The sequence below is a fragment of the Mus musculus genome, chromosome 11, assembly GCF_000001635.26.
Source record: "Mus musculus strain C57BL/6J chromosome 11, GRCm38.p6 C57BL/6J".
Classification (NCBI taxonomy): domain Eukaryota; kingdom Metazoa; phylum Chordata; class Mammalia; order Rodentia; family Muridae; genus Mus; species Mus musculus.
The window spans coordinates 22,381,671-22,403,630 of record NC_000077.6 but is presented as its reverse complement, the minus strand read 5'-3'; the positions used below and the strand labels follow the sequence as shown (position 1 = coordinate 22,403,630).

Below are 21,960 nucleotides of genomic sequence, written 5' to 3'. Positions count from 1 at the left end.
TTTATTATATTGAGATATGTTTCTTCTGTGCCTAGTTTCTTTAAGGTATTTACTATGAAAGGATATTAGACTTTATCTAAGAACTTCCCTGCACTTAACTAAGGTGATGATAGGATTTATGTCCTAGAATTCATTCATATACTACATCAAGTTTGTTGTTTTAAGTGTGTATAATCATTCTTTCATCTCTGGAATTAAGCCATTTGGTCATGATAAATGATATTTTCAATATGTTGTTAAATTTGGTTGCAAGTATTTTAAAATATATTTCATTAACTTTTTGAGAGTTCCATATGTGTATACAATATATTTTGATACTATTTACCCCCTACTCCTATATTCAACCTGTTATGAACTTTATTATTTTTATTTTTAAAATAATCCACCAAATCTCATTTGTGCTGTCTAAATACTTGAGAGCTATGGAGCCATCCACAGGACCATGGTTGACTATCAGGGACCATAACCTTAAAGAAAACTACCCTGAAACCAGTAGCCATCAACCACTAGGAGCTCCTCGGCTAGGCTGGAGGTTCCTGAGCCTTTCCCTGGCCCAAACCTGAATGTTGATGAGACTGATGTGCAGATCTCATGCAGGAAACAACAGCTCCTATGGGTTCCTGTGTATAGATGTCCTGTCATGTCCAGAAGCCACTCTTTTACATTGGTCCTCCTTGACCTCTGGCTCTTACAAACTTTCTTCCTCTTCTGCATTGGCTCCCGAGCTTTGAAAGGAGGGGCGTATCTCTCTCTCTCTCTCTCTCTCTCACACACACACACACACACAATTTGTGGTCAAGTATTGACAGATATTTGGTTTCTGTACTTTGGTCATTTGTTGAATTTTTATAGTAACTGCTATCAGAAGCATTAAAAAACATTTCTTTGATGAAGTCTTAGAGTTGCATGAATCTGTAGAGATATGAATTCAAAGGGCAGCTTGATATTATGTTCATTTAACAAAATAATATCAGTAGGTGCACCCCCACCAGCTCATGAACCCCAGGATTCTTGTGTAGATCTACAGTAGCAGCAAGTGTTTCCTTCCATGGAGCAGTCCTTAAATCCAATCAGCATGTTATTGCCTATCCCATAACACTTGCCACGATTGCATCCAAGATCATATCTTGCCATGTTGGCCATTTATCATAGTTCAGAGTTTACAGCTCAGTAAGACTGTTGATGACAGCCTCCAGCAGCCTGATATTGGAGTGATGTTTTTGTACAATGTGTGAAGATTTGACTCGCTCCTTCCTTGACTGCCTAAGGCACCTTCTGATTGATTAAAATAAAGAGCCTATGGCCCATAAAAAATGTAAAATAGGTGGGATTTCTGGACACAGACAGAAACTCTGAGGAGTGGGAGAATTAACCAGACAGACACAAAGAAAGAAACAGGCTAGAAAGGGAGGATAGGTAGCTAACCAGCCACATGGCAGAACTTAGATTAGTACAAACAGGGTAACTGAATTAAGAGCTGGTAAGAAACAATGCCTCATTGTGAGACTAAAAGCTTTAAGTAAATGGTCTAGGTGTCATTATTCGGGAACTGGGGTGGGCATAGAAAGGCTCACAGTTGCTGAGACAAAAGGATGGACCATCTAGAGACTGCCATATCCAGGGATCCATCCCATAATCAGCTTCCAAACGCTGACACCATTGCATACACTAGCAAGATTTTGCTGAAAGGACCCAGATATAGCTGTTTCTTGTGAGACTATGCTGGAACCTAGCAAACACAGAAGTGGATGCTCACAGTCAGCTATTGGATGCATCACAGGGCCCCCAATGGAGGAACTAGAGAAAGTACCTGTAGTGGCTATTCCTGGTTGTCAACTTGACAATATTTGGAATGAACTACAATTCGGAATTGGAAGGCTCACCAGTGACCCTTATCTGGAGGCTTGGAGATCCTTATCTGGATCTTGGTTTGAAGATCTTGAGCCATAGTGGCTATGGATTCCAGAAGATTGAATCTCCGAGTTTAAGGAACACACCTTTAATCTGGGCTACTCCTTTCATCTGGGATTAAAGGTGTGGTGGAACACACCTTTAATCTGGGCTACACCTTCTGCTGGAGACAATATAAGGACATTGGAAGAAGGGAGTCTAGCTCTAGCTCTTGCTCCTTTGCCTGCTTGCTGCGTGAGACTGAGTAACTGCTAGATCCTTGGACTTCCATTCACAGCTGCGACTGAACAATTGTTGGGAATTCGGCTGCCGACTGTAAGTCATCAATAAATTCCTTTACTATTTAGAGATTATCCATAAGTTCTGTGACTCTAGAGAACCCTGACTAATACAGAAGTTGGTACCAGGAGTGGTTCTAGAGTAACAGAAGTACAAGGATGAATCTTTTAAAATACTGGAATTGGCTTGTTGATCCACCAGCACTTTCAAATATTGAAACCTCTCCAGATTCTCTCCCTCCTGGGAGCTCAGAGAATTTTGAAGACCCATGGTTGAAACTATATTCCGAACTTAAAGAAGCTAATGCCCTTGATTTTCTTAATGAATTAGGTGATTCAGTGCACAAAGCTTTCTACAAGATGGGGAAAAAATCGAAAAATGATTTTACTGGCTGGCTGCTCTTAGTATCTGTGGAAAAAATGATGAATGAAAGGAAGGAGTTGTGTGATAAAATCGAAAGGCTCCAGACACAAGTAAACGATCTAAAAGTTGCTAAGTGTGTCCTTGAGGAGAATCTTCTCTCTTGTAGCAATAGAGCTCAAGTTGCAGAAAATCAAACAGAAACTCTCATTGTAAGGTTGGCTGAACTACAGAGAAAATTCAAGTCTCAGCCTCAGAGTGTGTCGACAGTTAAAGTAAGGGCTCTAATTGGCAAAGAATGGGATCCTACAACATGGGACGGGGATGTGTGGGAAGACCATGTTGAAGCTGAGAATTTTGAATCCTCAGATTCTCAAGGGTTTGCCCCACCTGAGGAAGTAGTACCCTCAGCCCCACCTCTTGAAATAATGCCTTCCCCACATGAGGAAATTAATTTTGCAGAGTCTGCTCACGGCCCACCAATAGTTTCTTCTAGACCTGTAACCAGACTCAAAGCAAAACAGGCTCCTAGAGGGGAGGTAGAAAGTATAGTCCATGAGGAAATTCGCTACACTACTAAGGAGCTTAATGAGTTTGCTAATTCATTCAAGCAGAAACCTGGTGAATATGTGTGGGAATGGATTTTAAGGGTGTGGGATAAGGGTGGAAGGAACATAAAACTAGAGCAGGCTGAGTTTATTGACATGGGTCCTCTGAGTAGAGATTCTAGGTTTAATACGGAAGCTCGCATAGTTAAAAAAGGTGTCAAAAGTTTGTTTGAATGGTTGGCTGAGGTGTTTATCAAAAGATGGCCTACTGGAAATGACTTGGAGATGCCTGATATTCCGTGGCTTAGTGTTGATGAAGGGATTTTAAGACTTAGGGAAATTGCAATGCTAGAGTGGATATATTGTGTAAAGCATAATTGTCCACAATGGGAAGGTCCAGAAGATATGCCTTTCACCAGCTCTATAAGACGCAAATTGGTGAGAGGGGCACCAGCACATTTGAAGGGTTTTGTTCTTTCCCTTTTCCTTGTGCCAGATCTTAGCATTGGAGATGCTTCTGCTCAATTAGATGAATTAAATTCACTGGGTTTAGTTGGATCCCGAGGTAACAAGGGCCAGGTGGCAGCATTGAATCGCCGGAGACAAGGTGATCCTAGTTATTATAATGGACAGCGTAGACAAAAGAATGTTTATAATAACATACCCAGTAATGGTCAGCACAGGAGAGGTGAAATTTATAATGGCATGACTCGCTTGGACCTTTGGTACTGGCTAATCAATCATGGTGTTTCCAGGAATGAAATACATAGGAAGCCTACTGCATATTTGTTTGATCTGTATAAGCAGAAAAATTCTCAAACAAATGAAAGAAAGGCTACATTAGATCGTGGTAAACAGCAATCTCGGCCAGTGAATCAATTTCCAGACTTGAGACAGTTTGCAGATCCGGAACCCCTTGAATGAAGGGGTGGCCAGGTTCCTCTGAGGAAGGATCTTGATAAGACACTCAAAGGTTTTGCTGTTACCCTTTCTCCAGTTCTTCCCCAGAGGGACCTACGGCCTTTTACAAGGGTAACTGTACACTGGGGAAAAGGAAATAATCAGACTTTTCGGGGTCTGCTGGATACTGGTTCTGAGTTGACACTGATCCCAGGGGATCCCAAGAAACATTGTGGCCCTCCAGTTAAAGTAGGGGCTTATGGAGGGCAGGTGATTAATGGAGTTTTGACTGATGTCCGACTCACAGTAGGTCCAGTAGGTCCCCGGACACATCCTGTGGTGATTTCCCCAGTTCCAGAATGTATAATTGGGATAGATATACTCAGAAATTGGCAGAATTCTCATATTGGTTCCCTGAACTGTAGAGTGAGGGCTATTATGGTTGGAAAGGCCAAATGGAAGCCTTTAGAGTTGCCTCTGCCAAAGAAAATAGTGAATCAAAAACAGTATCGTATTCCTGGAGGAATTGCAGAAATTACTGCCACTATCAAGGACTTGAAAGATGCAGGGGTGGTGGTTCCCACCACATCTCCATTTAACTCTCCTATCTGGCCAGTGCAGAAAACAGATGGATCATGGAGAATGACAGTTGATTACCGAAAACTAAATCAGGTAGTAACTCCAATTGCAGCTGCTGTACCAGATGTAGTTTCCTTACTTGAGCAAATTAACACATCTCCTGGCACCTGGTATGCGGCTATTGATCTGGCAAATGCCTTCTTCTCAGTACCTGTCCATAAGGACCACCAGAAGCAATTTGCGTTCAGTTGGCAAGGCCAACAGTATACTTTCACAGTTTTGCCTCAAGGATATATTAACTCTCCTGCCCTGTGTCATAATTTAGTTAGAAGGGATCTTGATCGTTTGGATCTTCCACAAAATATCACATTGGTGCACTATATTGATGACATTATGCTGATTGGACCAAGTGAGCAGGAAGTAGCAACCACTTTGGACTCATTGGTAACACATATGCGTATCAGAGGATGGGAAATAAATCCAACCAAAATTCAAGGACCATCTACCTCAGTGAAATTCTTAGGAGTCCAGTGGTGTGGGGCATGCAGAGATATTCCTTCTAAGGTGAAAGATAAGTTATTGCACCTGGCCCCTCCTACAACCAAGAAAGAAGCACAACGTTTAGTGGGTCTATTTGGATTCTGGAGACAACACATCCCTCACTTGGGTGTGTTACTTAGGCCTATTTACCAAGTGACTCGGAAAGCTGCTAGCTTTGTGTGGGGCCTGGAACAGGAGAAGGCCCTTCAACAGGTCCAGGCTGCTGTGCAGGCTGCTCTACCACTTGGACCATATGACCCAGCAGACCCGATGGTACTTGAGGTGTCTGTGGCTGATAGAGATGCTGTTTGGAGCCTCTGGCAGGCCCCTGTAGGTGAATCACAGAAAAGGCCTTTGGGATTTTGGAGCAAAGCTCTACCATCATCTGCAGACAACTATTCTCCCTTTGAAAAACAGCTCTTGGCCTGCTATTGGGCCTTAGTGGAAACTGAACGTCTGACAATAGGACACCAAGTCACTATGCGACCTGAACTACCCATCATGAGCTGGGTACTATCAGACCCTGCAAGTCATAAAGTGGGACGTGCACAGCAGCAGTCTATTATCAAATGGAAGTGGTATATACGTGATCGGGCCAGAGCAGGTCCTGAAGGCACAAGCAAGTTACATGAAGAAGTTGCTCAAATGCCTATGGTTTCTACTCCTGTTACAATGCCATCTGCTGCCAAGCATGCACCTATAGCCTCATGGGGTGTTCCCTATGATCAACTGACCGAAGAGGAGAAGACTAGAGCCTGGTTTACTGATGGCTCTGCACGTTATGCAGGCACCACCCAGAAGTGGACAGCTGCAGCATTACAACCCCTTTCTGGGACAACCTTGAAAGACACAGGTGAAGGGAAATCTTCACAGTGGGCAGAACTTCGGGCAGTACACATGGTATTACAGTTTGTTTGCAAGAAGAAATGGCCAGATGTACGATTATACACTGACTCATGGGCTGTAGCCAATGGATTGGCTGGATGGTCAGGGACTTGGAAAGATCACAATTGGAAAATTGGTGAGAAAGACATCTGGGGAAGAAGTATGTGGATAGATCTCTCCAAATGGGCAAAGGATGTGAAGATATTTGTGTCCCATGTAAATGCTCACCAAAAGGTGACTTCAGCTGAGGAGGAGTTCAATAATCAAGTGGATAAGATGACCCGTTCTGTGGACAATCAGCCTCTCTCCCCAGCCATCCCTGTCATTGCTCAATGGGCACATGAACAAAGTGGCCATGGTGGTCGAGATGGAGGTTATGCTTGGGCTCAGCAACATGGGCTTCCACTCACCAAGGCTGACCTGGCTACAGCTGCTGCTGATTGCCAGATCTGCCAACAGCAGAAACCAACACTGAGCCCCAGATATGGCACCATTCCTCGAGGTGACCAGCCAGCAACCTGGTGGCAGGTTGACTACATTGGACCACTTCCTTCGTGGAAAGGACAGCGTTTTGTTCTTACTGGAGTAGATACTTATTCTGGTTATGGATTTGCCTTTCCTGCACGTAATGCCTCTGCTAAAACCACCATTCACGGACTGACAGAATGCCTCATCTATCGTCATGGTATTCCACACAGTATTGCTTCTGACCAAGGAACTCATTTCACAGCCAGAGAAGTACGACAGTGGGCTCACGATCATGGAATTCACTGGTCTTACCACATTCCCCATCATCCTGAAGCAGCTGGGCTGATAGAAAGATGGAATGGCCTTTTGAAGACGCAGTTACAGCGCCAATTAGGTGGTAACAGCTTGGAAGGCTGGGGCAGAGTTCTTCAGAAGGCAGTATATGCTTTGAATCAGCGCTCGATATATGGTACAGTTTCACCCATAGCCAGGATTCATGGGTCCAGGAATCAAGGGGTGGAAAACGGAATAGTTCCACTTACTATCACTCCTAGTGACCCTCTAGGAAAATTTTTGCTTCCTGTCCCCATAACTCTAGGTTCTGCTGGCTTAGAAGTTTTGGCTCCAGAGAGGGGAGTGCTCCTACCAGGAGCTACAACAAACATTTCATTGAACTGGAAGCTCAGACTTCCCCCTGGTCATTTTGGGCTTCTAATGCCCTTAAACCAACAGGCTAAAAAAGGAATAACAGTGTTAGGAGGGGTGATAGATCCAGATTACCATGGGGAAATTGGATTACCTCTTCACAATGGTGGTAAGCAAGATTATGTCTGGAGTGCAGGAGATCCCTTAGGGCGTCTCTTAGTACTACCATGTCCTGTGATTAAAGTCAATGGGAAACTACAACAGCCTAATCCAAGCAGGATGACAAAGGACGCAGACCCATCAGGAATGAAGGTATGGGTCAATCCTCCAGGAAAAGAGCCAAGACCTGCTGAGGTGCTGGCTGAAGGTGAAGGAAATACAGAATGGGTAGTAGAGGAAGGTAGTTATAAATACCAATTAAGGCCACGTAACCAGTTGCAGAAACGAGGATTATAAAGTAATATGAATGCCCATTGTAAATTTACTAATGCGTTTGCGATTGTACGAGGGATAGTTATATCATGTTAGGCGTATTTACAACCTTGTTATTGTTTCATGTGAACATGAGATATTATTTGTGTCAAGTTGACAAGGGGTGGATTGTAGTGGCTATTCCTGGTTGTCAACTTGACAATATTTGGAATGAACTACAATTCGGAATTGGAAGGCTCACCAGTGACCCTTATCTGGAGGCTTGGAGATCCTTATCTGGATCTTGGTTTGAAGATCTTGAGCCATAGTGGCTATGGATTCCAGAAGATTGAATCTCCGAGTTTAAGGAACACACCTTTAATCTGGGCTACTCCTTTCATCTGGGATTAAAGGTGTGGTGGAACACACCTTTAATCTGGGCTACACCTTCTGCTGGAGACAATATAAGGACATTGGAAGAAGGAAGTCTAGCTCTAGCTCTTGCTCCTTTGCCTGCTTGCTGCGTGAGACTGAGTAACTGCTAGATCCTTGGACTTCCATTCACAGCTGCGACTGAACAATTGTTGGGAATTCGGCTGCCGACTGTAAGTCATCAATAAATTCCTTTACTATTTAGAGATTATCCATAAGTTCTGTGACTCTAGAGAACCCTGACTAATACAGTACCCAAGGAGCTAAAGGGATCTGCAACCCTATAGGTGGAGCAACAATATGAACTAACCAGTACCCCAGAGCTCGTATCTCTAGCTGCATGTGTATCAAAAGATGGCCTAATCGGCCATCACTGGAAAGAGAGGCCCATTGGACTTGCAAACTTTATATGCCCCAGTACAGGGGAACGCCAGGGCCAAAAAGTGGGAGTGGGTGGGTAGGGGAGTGGGGGGGGGTATGGGGGACTTTTGGGATAGCATTGGAAATGAAAATGAGAAAAATACCTAATCAAAAAAAAAAAGAAATAAAAAGAAATAAACAAACAAAAAGAAAAAAAAAGAAAGAAAGACTCACAGTTACAGCCTGCATATCACCTGGTACTATGAAAGCCAGCAGGCAGGGTAGAAGCTTCCTGGTCAGTACCAATTTTATTTCTCAGTGTATTTTGAGCAATGCACATGGAGTCTTCAGCAATAGAACCTTACCATCAATTTCTCATGTAGGACAAGGAGTGACAAGAATAGTTTGTATTGTTCTTGGAACTCTAGGATACAACTGAACATCACCTTGAGAGAAGGCATCCCACACCTACAATGGGCTTTTTATTTGGAAACTCATGGCTTCTGGGAAGAGCACTATCTTATGTGTAGGGTGATCCCTAATTATCTATCTATCTATCTATCTATCTATCTATCATCTATCATATACTTATCTATCAACTTTCAGGAAACTTATCAAATAGTGTGTTTCCATGCTTCTTCAAACCTCCTTAGTGTCAGCCATCTTGTACCCCACCCTCACCTCCACCCTATCCTTGAGTTCTTCTCCTTAAACCTCACTCCATCTTCATAACCCTTGTGTTCTATCCTCTCCTCTCCCTTGAGTTCTCTCTTCTCCCTCTACCAATGTTCCCTTCCAAGTTTTCTGAACTCTACAGGCATTCCAAATTAAACACACATTTAAAGATGCAATGCTGTGCTACACATATGAGAGAAACATGGAACATTTGTCTTTCACACTTGCTATGCTTTATAATTCCACCCACTTAAATACAAATTTTATTTTCTTTACAGTTTAATAAAATCCATTTATTAAAATGAGTACCACATTTTCATTATCCATTTATCATTTAATAGAAATCCATGTTGTGGCAGACCTTGGGTGCTAGCTCTGCACCCAGTCCCACAACACCTAGAAGAAGCTCAACTCTATCTATGCCCAGGGTCATAGAAAATATTGACACAACAATCAATGAAAATGCAAGAGGCAAAAGGATCCTAACCCAAAACATCCAGGAAATCCAGGACACAGTGAGAAGACCAAATCTAAAGATAATAGGTATAGATGAGAGTAAAGTATCCCAACATAAAGGGCCAGTAAATATCTTCAACAAAATTATAGAAGAAAAGTTCCCCAACCTAAAGAAAGAGATGCCCATGAACATACAAGAAACCTACAGAATTACAAACAGAGTGGTCCAGAAAACAAATTCCTCCTGTCACATAATACTCAGAACAACAAATGCACCAAAGAAGGAATATTAAAAGCTGTAAGGGGAAATGTCAAGTAACATATAAAGGCAGACATATCAGAATTACACCAGACTTCTCACCAGAAACCATAAAAGCCAGAAGATTCTGGGCAGATGTCATACAGACCCAAAGAGAACACAAATGCCAGCCCAGGCTACTATACCCAACAAAACTCTTAGTTACCATATACAGAGAAAACATGATATTCCATGACAAAACCAAATTAACACAATATCATTCCACAAATCCAGCCCTATTAAGGATAATAGATGGAAAACTACAACACAAGGAGGGGAACTACAACCTAGAAAAAGCAAGAAAGTAATATTCTTCCAACAACCCTCAAAAAAGATAGCTACACAAACATAATTCCACCTCTAACAACAAAAAATAACATGAAGCAACAATCACTTAATATCTCTTAACATCAATGGACTCAATTCTCTAATAAAAAGACATAGATTAACAGATTGGGTACATAAACAGGACCCAACATTTTGCTGCATACAGGAAACACACCTCAGTCACAACGACAGACACTACCTCAGAATAAAAGGCTGGAAAATAATTTTCCAAGCAAATGGTTCCAAGAAACAAGCTGGAACCTTTATTTCCAATATCAAAGAAAATTGACTTTCAACCAAAAGTTATGAAAAAAGATAAGGAAGTACACTTCATACTCATCAAAGAAAAAAAATCTACCAAGAATAACTCTAAATTCTGAACATCTATGCTTCAAATGCAAAGGTACCCACATTCATAAAAAAAAAAAACTTTGCTAAAGTTCAAAGCACACATTGCACCTCACACACTAAAAGTAGGAGAATTTAACACCCAACTCTCATCAATGGACAGATCATGGAAACAGAAACTGAATAGAGACACATTGAAACTAACAGAAGTTATGAACCAAATGGATTTAACAGATATCTATAGAACACTTAATACAGAAACAAAAGAATATACCTTCTTCTCAGCACCTCATGATACCTTCTCCAAAACTGACCAAAAAACAGGCCTCAAAAGAAACAAGAAGATTGAAGTAATCCTATGTATCCTATCAGATCACCATGGACTAAGGCTGATCTTCAAGCAACAGAAACAATCAAAAGCCCACAAGCACGGAAGCTGAACAACACTCTACTCAATGATAACTTGGTCAAGGAAGAAATAAAGAAATTAAAGACTTTTGAGAATTTAATGAAAATGAAGGCACATAATATGTAAACTTATAGGACACAATGAAAGCAGTGCTAAGAGAAAAATTCATAGCTCTGAGTGCCTCCAAAAAGAAACTGGAGAGAACACACACTAGCAGCTTGACAGCACATCTGAAAGCTCTAGAACAAAAAGAAGCAAATACACCAAAGAGGAGTAGACTGCAGGAAATAATCAAACTCAGGACTGAAATCAACCAAGTAGAAACAAAAAGGACTGCAGAAAGAATCAACAAAACCAGGAGCTGATTCTTTGAGAAAATCAACAAGCTAGATAAACCCTTAGCCACAGTAACCAGAGGGCATAGAGATAGTATCCAAATTATTAAAATCAGAAATGAAAAGGGAGCGAAAGTAACAGAAAGTGAGGAAATTCAAGAAATCATTTGATCCTGCTAGAAAAGCCTATACTCAACAAAACTGGAAAATCTGGATGAAATGGACAATTTTCTAGACAGATACCAGGTGCCAAATTTAAATCAGGATCAGATAAACCATCAAAACCACCTCATAACCCTTAATGAAATAGCAGCAGTCATTAAAAGTTTCCCATCCAAAAAAAGCCCAGGAGCAGATGGTTTTAGTACAGAATTCTATTAGACATTCAAAGAAGGCCAGAGATGCAGGGATGGTTCAATATATGAAAATCCATCAATGTAATCCATTATATAAACAAACTCAAAGAAAAAAAAAACCCAACATGTGATCATCTCATTAGATGCTGAGAACGCATTTGGTAAAATTCAACACCCATTCATGGTAAAAGTCTTGGAAAGATCAGAAATTCAAGGCCCATACCTAAACATAGTAAAAGCAATATACAACAAACCAATAGCCAACATCAAAACAAATGGAGAGAAACTTGAAGCAATCCCAATAAAATCAGGGAGTAGACAAGGCTGCCTACTCTCTCCCAATCTACTCAGTATAGTATTCAAAGTCCTTGCCAGAGCAATTAAACAACACAAGTAGGCCAAAGGGATACAAACTGGAAAGGAAGAAGTCAAAATATCACAACTTGCAGATGATATGGGAGTATAGTTAAGTGACTCCAAAACTTCCACCAGCAAACTCCTAAATCTGATAAACAACTTCACCAATGCGGCTGGACATAAAATTAACTCAAACAAATCAGTAGTCTTCCTCTATTCAAAGGATAAACAGGCTGAGAAAGGAATTAGAGAATTAACACCCTTCACAATAATCACAAATAATATAAAATACCTTGGTGTGACTCTAACAAAGAAAGTGAAAGATCTGTATAACAAGAACTTCAAGTCTCTGAAGAAAGAAATTGAAGAACTCAGAAGATGGAAAGATCTCCCATGTCTAATGGAAAAAAGACAGCATTTTCAACATATTGTGCTGATCTACCTGTAGGTCAGCATGTAGAAGAATGCAAATCAATCCATTCTTATCTGTCTGTACAAGTCCAAGTGAATCAAGGACCTCCACATAAAATCAGATACACTGAAACTAATAGAAGAGAAAGTGAGGAAGAGCCGGGCGTGGTGACAAACACCTTTAATGCCAGCACTTGGGAGGCAGAGGCATGCAGATTTCTGAGTTTAAGGCCAGCCTGGTCTACAAAGTGAGTTCCAGGACAGCCCGGGCTATACAGAGAAACCCTGTCTTGAAAAACCAAAGAGAGAGAGAGAGAGAGAGAGAGAGAGAGAGAGAGAGAGAGAGAGAGAGAGAGAGAGAGAAAGTGAGGAAGAGCCTCGAACACGTGGGCATAGGGGAAATTTTCCTGAACAGAACACCAATGGCTTATGCTCTAAGATCAAGAATTGACAAATGGAACCTCATAAAATTGCAAAGATTCTGTAAGACAAAGGACACTGTCAATAGGACAAAACAGCAACCAACAGATTGGGAAAAGATCTTTACCAACCCTACATCTGATAGAAGTCTAATATCCAACATATACAAAGAACTCAAGAAGTTATACTCCAGAGAACCAAATAACCCTATTAAAAATGGAGTACAGAGCTAAACAAGGAATTTTCAGCTGAGGACTATTGACTGGCCAAGAAGCACCTAAAGAAATATTCAACATCCTTAGTCATCAAGGAAATTCAAATCAAAACAACCTGAGATTTTACCTCACACCAGTCAGAATGGCTATGATCAAAAACTCAAGTGACATCAGATGCTGGTGAAGATGTGGAGAAAGAGGAACACTCTTCCATTGTTGGTGGGATTGCAAGCTAGGTACAACCACTGTGGAAATAAGTCTGACAGTGCCTCAGAATATTGTACACAGTATTACCTGAGTACCCAGCTAAATCATTCCTAGGCAGATACCCAAAAGATGCTCCAACATAAAACAAGGACACATGCTCCACTATGTTCATAGCAGCCTTATTTATAATAGCCAGAAGCTGGAAAGAACCCAGATGTCCTTCAACAGAGGAATGGATAGAGAAAATGTGGTACATTTACACAGTGGAGTATACAGAGCTATTAAAAACAATGACTTCATGAAATCTTAGGCAAATAGATGGAATTAGAAAATATCATCCTAAGTGAGGTAACCCAGACACAAAAGAATACACATGGTATGTTCTCACTGATAAGTGGATATTAGCCCCAAAGCTCGGAATACCCAAGATACAATTCATAGACCACTCAAGAATAAGGAAGATCAAAGTGTGGGTTTCATTCCTTGTTAGTAGAGGAAACAAAATATTCATGCGAACAAATATGGGGACAAAATGTGGAGTGGAGACTGAAGGCAAGGCCATCCAGAGACTGCCCCACCTGGGGATCCATCCCATATACAGCCACAAAACACAGACACTATTGTGGATGTCAAGAAGTGGTTGCTGACAGAAGCCTGACATAGCTGTCTCCTGAGAGGCTCTGACAGAGCCTGACAAGTACAGAGGCAGATGCTCGAAGCCACCCATTGGACTGAGCATGGGGTCCTCAATGGAGGAGTTAGAGAAAGGACTGAAAGAGCTGAAGGGGTTTGCAATTCTGAAGGAAGAACAATGATATCAACCAACCAGATACCCCCAGAGCTCCCAGGGACTAAACTACCAACCAAGGAATACACGTGGAGCAACCCATGGCTTCTTCTGCATATGTAGCAGAGGATGGCCTTGTTGGGCATTGATGGGAGGAGAGGACCTTGGTCCTGTGAAGGCTCGATGCCCCTGTGTAGGGGAATGTGAGGGCTGGGTGGCAGGAGTGGGTAGGCTGGTGAGGGAACATCCTCATAGAAGCAGGGGGAGGATGGATATGGTAGGAGCTTTGGAGGGGGGACTGGGAAAGGGGATAGCATTTGAAATGTAAGTAAAAAATATCCAATAAAAAAGAAAGGCAGGGAATGAAGCAACCCATAGGAACACATGAAAAAAGAAAAGAAAGTCTAGGTTGTCTCCACATCCAAGCTGTTGTGAATAGGGCTGCAATTGACATGGTTGAACATATGTCTCAGTAGTAGGAAGGAGAGTAGTAGGAAGGAGAGTTGTTTGAAAATGCTTGGCCCAGGAAGTGGCACCATTAGGAAGTGTGGCCTTCTTGGAGGAAGTGTGTTCTAGGCATGTGGAGCAGTCTGCACCTGGCTCCCTTTGAATCAAGATGTAGAACTTTTATCTCCTCTAGTGCCATGGCTTCCTGGACGATTGTAATGGATGGAACCTCAGAACCTGTAAGCCAGTGCCAGTTAAATGTTGTCCTTTATAAGAACTGCCTTGGTCATGGTGTTTCTTCATAGCAAGGAAACCCTAACTAAGACAGTGTTGGTGTGTATGCTCAAATTTGCTAAACGCATGAAACTCGAGAAGAACAAAGACCAAAGTGTGGACACTTTGCCCCTTCTTAGAATTGGGAACAAAACACCCATAGAAGGAGTTACAGAGACAAAATTTGGAGCTGTGACGAAAGGATGGACCATCTAGTGATTGCCATATCCAGGGATCTATCCCATAATCAGCTTCCAAACGCTGACACCATTGCATACACTAGCAAGATTTTGCTGAAAGGACCCTGATATAGCTGTCTCTTGTGAGACTATGCCGGGGCCTAGCAAACACAGAAGTGGATGCTCACAGTCAGCTATAAGATGGAACACAGGGCCCCAATGGAGGAGCTAGAGAAAGTACCCAAGGAGCTAAAGGGAACTGCAATCCTATAGGTGGAACAACAATATGAACTAACCAGTACCCCGGAGCTCTTGTCTCTAGCTGCATATGTATCAAAAGATGGCCTAGTCGGCCATCACTGGAAAGAGAGGCCCATTGGACTTGCAAACTTTATATGGCCCAGTACAGGGAACACCAGGGCCAAAAAGTGGGAGTGGATGGGTAGGGGATTGGGGGGGTGGGTATGGGGGACTTTTGGGATAGCATTGGAAATGTAAATGAGGAAGATACCTAATAAAAAATTAAAAAAAAAGAAGTATAGCTGGGTCACATGGTAGATAAATTTCTATGTTTGTTTATTTGTTTGTTTGTTTTTGTTCCCTACTCCCCATCCCTGCTTTTAGGAACTTATTTTCCTTCCAGGTTTTCCCCCTTTGCTCAGGTGTCTGCAGAGCAGCTCAGGACCATGCAGTAGTGACTTCAGTCCACTCAGTGGCATGCAATGTGGGAGCTGCTGAAGTCCTCAGTGGCTAGCTGGTCTCTCCATTCTTCAGTATGAAACTTCTGGATAGATACAGTAAGCATGTGTACACCATCAGACCAGTTGGCCCCCTCAGGCTGAGCAGCAGTGAACTCAGGAGCTGGCAAGTCCAAAAGCTTGGCAGCGGTCCTGAGGCAAAAAGTTTCACAGAAACTAGTTTCCTGGAAGTTCTTTGGCATCCTGTAACACAGATGTGTTTCAGATTTGTCCCTGGGAGTTTTGCGTGCTTTCCTTCAGTATTGTTTTTATTATAAGTGCCTCCAAGGAATGATTTGACAAATAGCTAAGTTAGATTGGCCTCCACCAGTGTTCCAATATCTTAGGCAATCGTTGAGCTGACTTTGGGCTTTGAATTTCGTAAGAATGTTACTTATTCAGACGAATTGCCTCCAGTGTTGACAGAGAGATAGTGAAAGAAATCGGGCATTGCAGTTTACTGGATAAGAGCTAGAAATCTCAGGGCTAGTTCCACAAAGTAAACTTAGAATTCTCAAATTAGAAAAAAGTTGGTGGGTTTCTCTGTTAAATGGAAGTTCTCTACAGATACTTAAAATAACAACTAAGTCACTCCCATTTAGAGGAGTTTACAATGGCCTAGGAAGAAGGTGGGTTATGGTCTAAGAAGGAACTAGAGTAAATACTTAGAATAACAGCTGAGTCACTCCCTTATACAGGAATTTACAATGGCCTAGGGAGAAGGTGGGTTATACAATAGACTAGAATTGGAACTATGGCAAGGGCATAAAGCCCTTGCCCCTGGCTTCTAAGAATAAACTGACCTTAGGTAGGGCTGATTTTTATCCCAGCTGTAAATAGTGATTTTTATCCCAGTTGTAAACACTGCCTGGTGCTTGGTTCCTGCTGAATTTTATGTATGCATTTCTCTGTTTTGTGTAAATAGTTATTTTGCATCCGGTAACCTTAATGTACCTTAGATGACCTTTAGTGTATCACCTAACTTCCTTGTTTTCTTCTGTAATATAAGTCTGATGCTCACTTTGAGAAATTACATTCAGATCCAACACTCTCTGGTGTTAGTGTCTGACATTTTTTTTTGGTCAACACCTTGCCCACCTGAGTACCAGAACCCTGATTCTCCCATGGGTTGAGGGACCGACTGAGTCCAGTCCATGGCACATTTGCCCTAGAATTCCTCCTTGGTCACCACCTTCTCAGCAGCAGCCTGCTCCTCCTTCTCAATCTCCTCTGGGTCTCTGTAGAAGTAAAGATCAGGCATGACCTCCCACAGGTGATCATGGGAGACACTGCCACACACGTGCAGTACTTCCCAGGCCAGCATCTGCCATGTCAGACCCACAGTGTGAGCTCCCTTGTTGTCGCATGGGATGGCAATGTTCAAGTAGCACAGAGGGAGAGTCTGTGTTACACAGAGCAATGGTGGGCAGGCTGACTTAAGATGCCACTGTGAGTGGCTGGTGGTCAGCCCTGGAATCAGTCACCACTAGAAGCTGTGATTCCCTGAAGGCTGCTTGGGTCTGCTTAGTGAAGGTCTCAGGCATGAAGCAGCTACCAATGGGAGCTCATCAGTGAACTTCAACACGGCTGGCTGGCCAGTGTTCCTGGAGGATTTGACGCTGACATCATCAGGGTTTTCAATGGCAACCATAGCTGGAGTTGCAAGCAACAGCCAGGATTCCCCAGGTCCTCTTCAGACTTATGATGTAGATACCATCTCTATTCCATTTGTAGATGTACTGCTCCTTCTGAAAGTCAAGGTTGGTGCCACCTGAGTCTGTTCCTGATGATGTTTGTTTGTTTTATTTTGAGGGGAGGTTGCAAGGGTGGAGGGTAGATATAGAGAGACGGGAGATGAGTGGGCTTTGGGGTGCATGATGTGAAACTCACAAAGAATCAATAGAAAGTGTTTAAAAAGAGAAAAAAGAAAAAATTTAATTACATTTTTGTCAATATGTACATGTGTATGTGCATGTGTGAGTGTATGTATGCATGTATGTACATGTGTGTTAGTGTATGTGTATACTTGTGTGTGTGTGCGAGTGTCTGAATGTGCATATGTGTGTATGCATGTGTGTGCATGGGTGTAACTATATGTGCAACTGTATATATGTGCATGAGCGTGTGTGCATGTGTGCATATTGTGTGCGTGCATTTTGTGTGTGTGTATTGTGTGAGTACATTGTGTGTATGCATGTGTGTGCATGTGTGTGTATATGCATCTGTGTATATGCATGTGTGTGTATATGCATGTGTGTGAGTGTGTATGTGTGCATCTGTGTGTATATGCATGTGTGTGAATGTGTACATGTGCACGTGTATGAGTATGCCTTCCATGGCATTTGTATGGCTAGACAACTTGCAAGACTCAGTACTCCCCCTCCACCATGTAGATCCTGGGGTACAAGTTCAGGTTGTCAGGTTTGGCGATGGTGTCTTTACCTGCTGAGCCATTTTGCCATTCTGTTATTTGCTTTTAATTCCTTGTTTTAATCAGATAAGAATTCAAGATACTATTTCAATTTTATTGTATTTGATAAGACTTTCATAAATCACATATCTGGTCCTTTCATGATGACTTATAGATTACATATGTTCTATTTGTAAATCCCTATTATTTTATCTTTGTCATTGTCTGAACATCCTAAAATTAATCTATCCTGTCTTCAGGCTGGGATAGTTTGCCTCCCACTTGATCCGTTCTACTGATAAGGGTTTTCACTGAGCTTTTGTTTGATAGTGTTCATTTCTAGAAACTTCAATTTAGATTTTCCTCAGTATTTGTATTTATTGAATTAATCTTTCATGTCCTATATTGACATCCCTATTTCATTCAGCTACTTATTTATTTTTTACTAATTAATTTTGGAATTTGTATCTTTTTTGTTTTATTGAATATTCATAACATCATTCTTCTGAATTCTTTGTCCAGAATCTCACCTAGTTCACTTTTATTGGAATCCATTAATATAGAATTGGTAGTTTTTGGAGAAATCATATTACCATTTAATTTTGTAACTTCATATTTCTTATGTTCTGCAATGAAACTTGAATGACTGGGATTAGACCATGAGTTGATTGTTTTGGTTATCCACATTATTTCCATTGACATATTTAACATGTTCAGATGGGAGTAGGTTGTAGTAGGGTTGAGATGCCAGTCTTTCTTAACTGACAGGTTGTAGAGCTTCATAGCTCAGCCCTCAGCTCACATGCTTAGCCATGATTTCCAGCTCTACTCAGAGTACTGACTGCGTAAGTAACCACTGCAGAAGAATAGGTCTAACATGAAAGTACAGCAGGATCCCACTAAAAGTGGCTGCCCTATAACTCTTGAGAAATAGAGACAAGGGTAGCATGGTATGTAGTAAGGTAGAAATGAGAAGAAGTCACATTGAATAAAATAGTATTAGAGCAATACGGAAAGACACATAGGGGAACAATAAAGAGGCAGAGCAGCAATAAGGTTGGCCCAGTTAAAGGCAAAAGGAATGAGAAAGGGGAAAAGTACTTGGTGGTCTAAATCCATCCAGCATTCAGGATGCTGAGACAGGGAGATCCTAAACCTCAGGCCAGCACTGGGAGAACCCTTTGTGAGACTCTGTCCTGGAAAGCAGAGAGAGAGAGAGAGAGAGAGAGAGAGAGAGAGAGAGAGAGAGAGAGAAGAAGAAGGAGGGAGGGAGGGAGGGAGGGAAAGAGAGAGAGAGAGAGAATGAGAAAGAGTAATATTCAATGAAGCTTATAAAATTAGAATTAAATGTTAAACAATGTCTATGTTGTCATTCACCTGTGTTAAGTGCAGAGTTTCTGTGCTGTCACTCGTGTGCACAGATGCAGACTGTCTTGGGACAGTCATTTGCAGGGTGTGCAGTACAGACTATCTGTGTAGCTTCTTGTGTGTACAGATACAGGCTATCTCAGTAGAGTAAGGCCCAGATGTTCAGTGCACACTGTGTCTATGTGGCCACATCCCAGAGATGCAGTCTTTATGTTGTCACTTGTCTGAGTGCAGATGTCAGTCCCGTCTCTGTGCCAAATGCCTTTCTGTCTTTGGCCTGGTGTCTTCTGATCTTTGTGTTCTTTCCTCTCTACTCAGATGATGTGGCTCATGAGGCAGGTGGTGGATATTATAACCTGAGGTTATGTCAGCCAGCATTTCACTGGTGTGTGCTCTAGTGGCTAAGAAGTGCCACTACTCAGCCTTCTTGGGGGAAGTAAGGGGTCTCACTTCAGAGTAGAACACTCCACTAAATGGAGTATTAGTCAGCCCTGACTCAGTCTGCACCATCTGGATGGACTATTTTGCAAGCTATGACTCAGAGGACAGCTGTCTGAAGTTGCCTGGGTTACCAGACAGGGTTGTACAGGGGTGGGCTTTTTTTCTAGAGCCTCCTCTTTGCTGACTCAGCAGAGCCTTTATTAAAAAGAGGCTTCTCATCACAGCTACAATAGAATATCAGAAGGAGTATTTTCCTGCCGTGTGATATACAGACTACCCAATCCCTGTGTGTTTGGATGGTACTGGTTGTGATTTTTAAAAATTAATTAATTATTTTATTTATTTACATCCCAAATATTGCCCACCGCTTCTGGTCCTCTTTTAAACCTCTGTTGCCTTCCCCCTTGGACTCTGCTTGTGCCGTCTGCCTCTGTCTCTCACTCTCTGTCTCTGCCGCTCTGTCTCTCTTTCTGTCTCTCTCTGACTCTGTCTCTCTCTTTCTGTCTCTCTTTGTCTCTCTGTAAATGATCCGGCATTGAGTGTGGAGTGGAAGTGTTCTGAAGCTCTCTCTCCTTGTTTGAGCTGAGATTCTGACTTTTTGCTCCCACTCCACTTTGGGGATGTAGACTCTTGGCCTGGCACTGAGTGCTAGAACAGGGCCTGGTCTTTCTTTTTCTGCTCATCAAGCACTCACTCTTTCTTTGTCACTGTTCTCTGTTGTCACCTCCTCATCATCTCTGTTGTCACCTCCTTACCAGATAGCTGCTTTTCAAATGTCACCAGGTTATTTCCAAGACAGCCCAGCAGTTGGTACAGGTGCCATCTTTCACCTTTCCTCCTCACTGAATACCACAGCGTCTTTATCCATTAGTCGGCTGATGGGCATTTACATGGTCTTTACCTCTTGGTTACTGTGGATAATACTATGAGAACACAGGCATGCCCATGGCTCTCTCAGGTCCAGCTTTAACTACTTTTTGATAAAGTTTACCCAGAAGTATGCTCGCTTTATCATAAACGGTAAATCTATTTTTCCTGTAGGAAAAACAAAAGAACAATTTTTTCCTTTCCTCGTTGAATGTCTCTTGTTTCTTTTTCTTGCCTGATTGCTTTGGCTAGGACTTCCAGCAGTCAGAGAGCAGGCACGCTTGCCTTGCTCCTGATTATTTTAGAGAAAGTTTTCAGTTTTTACCGTTTCAATTTTAATGCTTTAGTATTCAATGGAAATGTTATATACAATTAAAGGTGTTCAGTGTATCAGCACTAATTCCCTAAAAATGGGGAACATTCATAAAAATGGGGAACATTCATAATTTTGAGATCATGAAAACCATATATAACAATAGCTACTAGGCAGGAGCTCAGATCAAGCAACTTGTGCTTTCTTCCAGGTCAATCACTAATTGTTGATTCTCCTATTGAGAGGCCTTCATGTTCCTCCTATAATTATTTATTTTCTCTTCTATAAAGTGGGATAATGTTGTTAGATTCATTTTGCCTCCTTTAATCTAAATTAGACTAAAGTTGTATGTAAGCTACTTTATGTTAATTAATGAACAGAATATCGTTAGTAAAATTCAGGCTTATAGCAAGTCTTTTTATAGGAAAGATTATTGAGATCTTCACTTTTATTCTGAAGAGAAAAGAAAACTTTGAAAAGATGGTAATTTTAGATTTGCATATATGATAATATTTAACACTAACTACTACCCACATATAAATAAAATAACTATATATTAACATAGTGCTTTGAATAAGTGCAAAAATTTATTGAATATAATGGTGATTATTTTAACAGTGTTTTATTTTTTGAAAAGATCCATGTGTTTATGGAATGTGTATTGTTCATTTCTCTCCACTAATATGTAACTCTCACTCTCCATCCCCCAGCGCCCCAAACTCCATCCATCTCTCAGATTAATGTCCTCTTCTCCTTTTTATTTTTACTTTTGCTTGTTAATAAACTTCTGAGTTCAACTAGCAACATCCAGGGCTTATGACCAACCAAGCAACCTACCAGCAACCACATCCCCAAAGGAGAGCAGATCTCCCACTCTCAACAGCCATCAACCAGCAACAGATGCTTTAGTGGGTTAGAGTTACTCCACCATCTGTGCTGGAATTTTAACTGCCTTGATCTGGTCCAGGTAACCATAAGTGCTGTGAACTGTGAACATCAGTGTGCA

At 41.7% G+C, this 21,960-nt stretch overlaps 1 pseudogene; it reads right to left on the bottom strand.

Moving 5' to 3' along the window:
• Positions 15,433-17,339, bottom strand: Rpsa-ps3 (ribosomal protein SA, pseudogene 3; annotated as a pseudogene).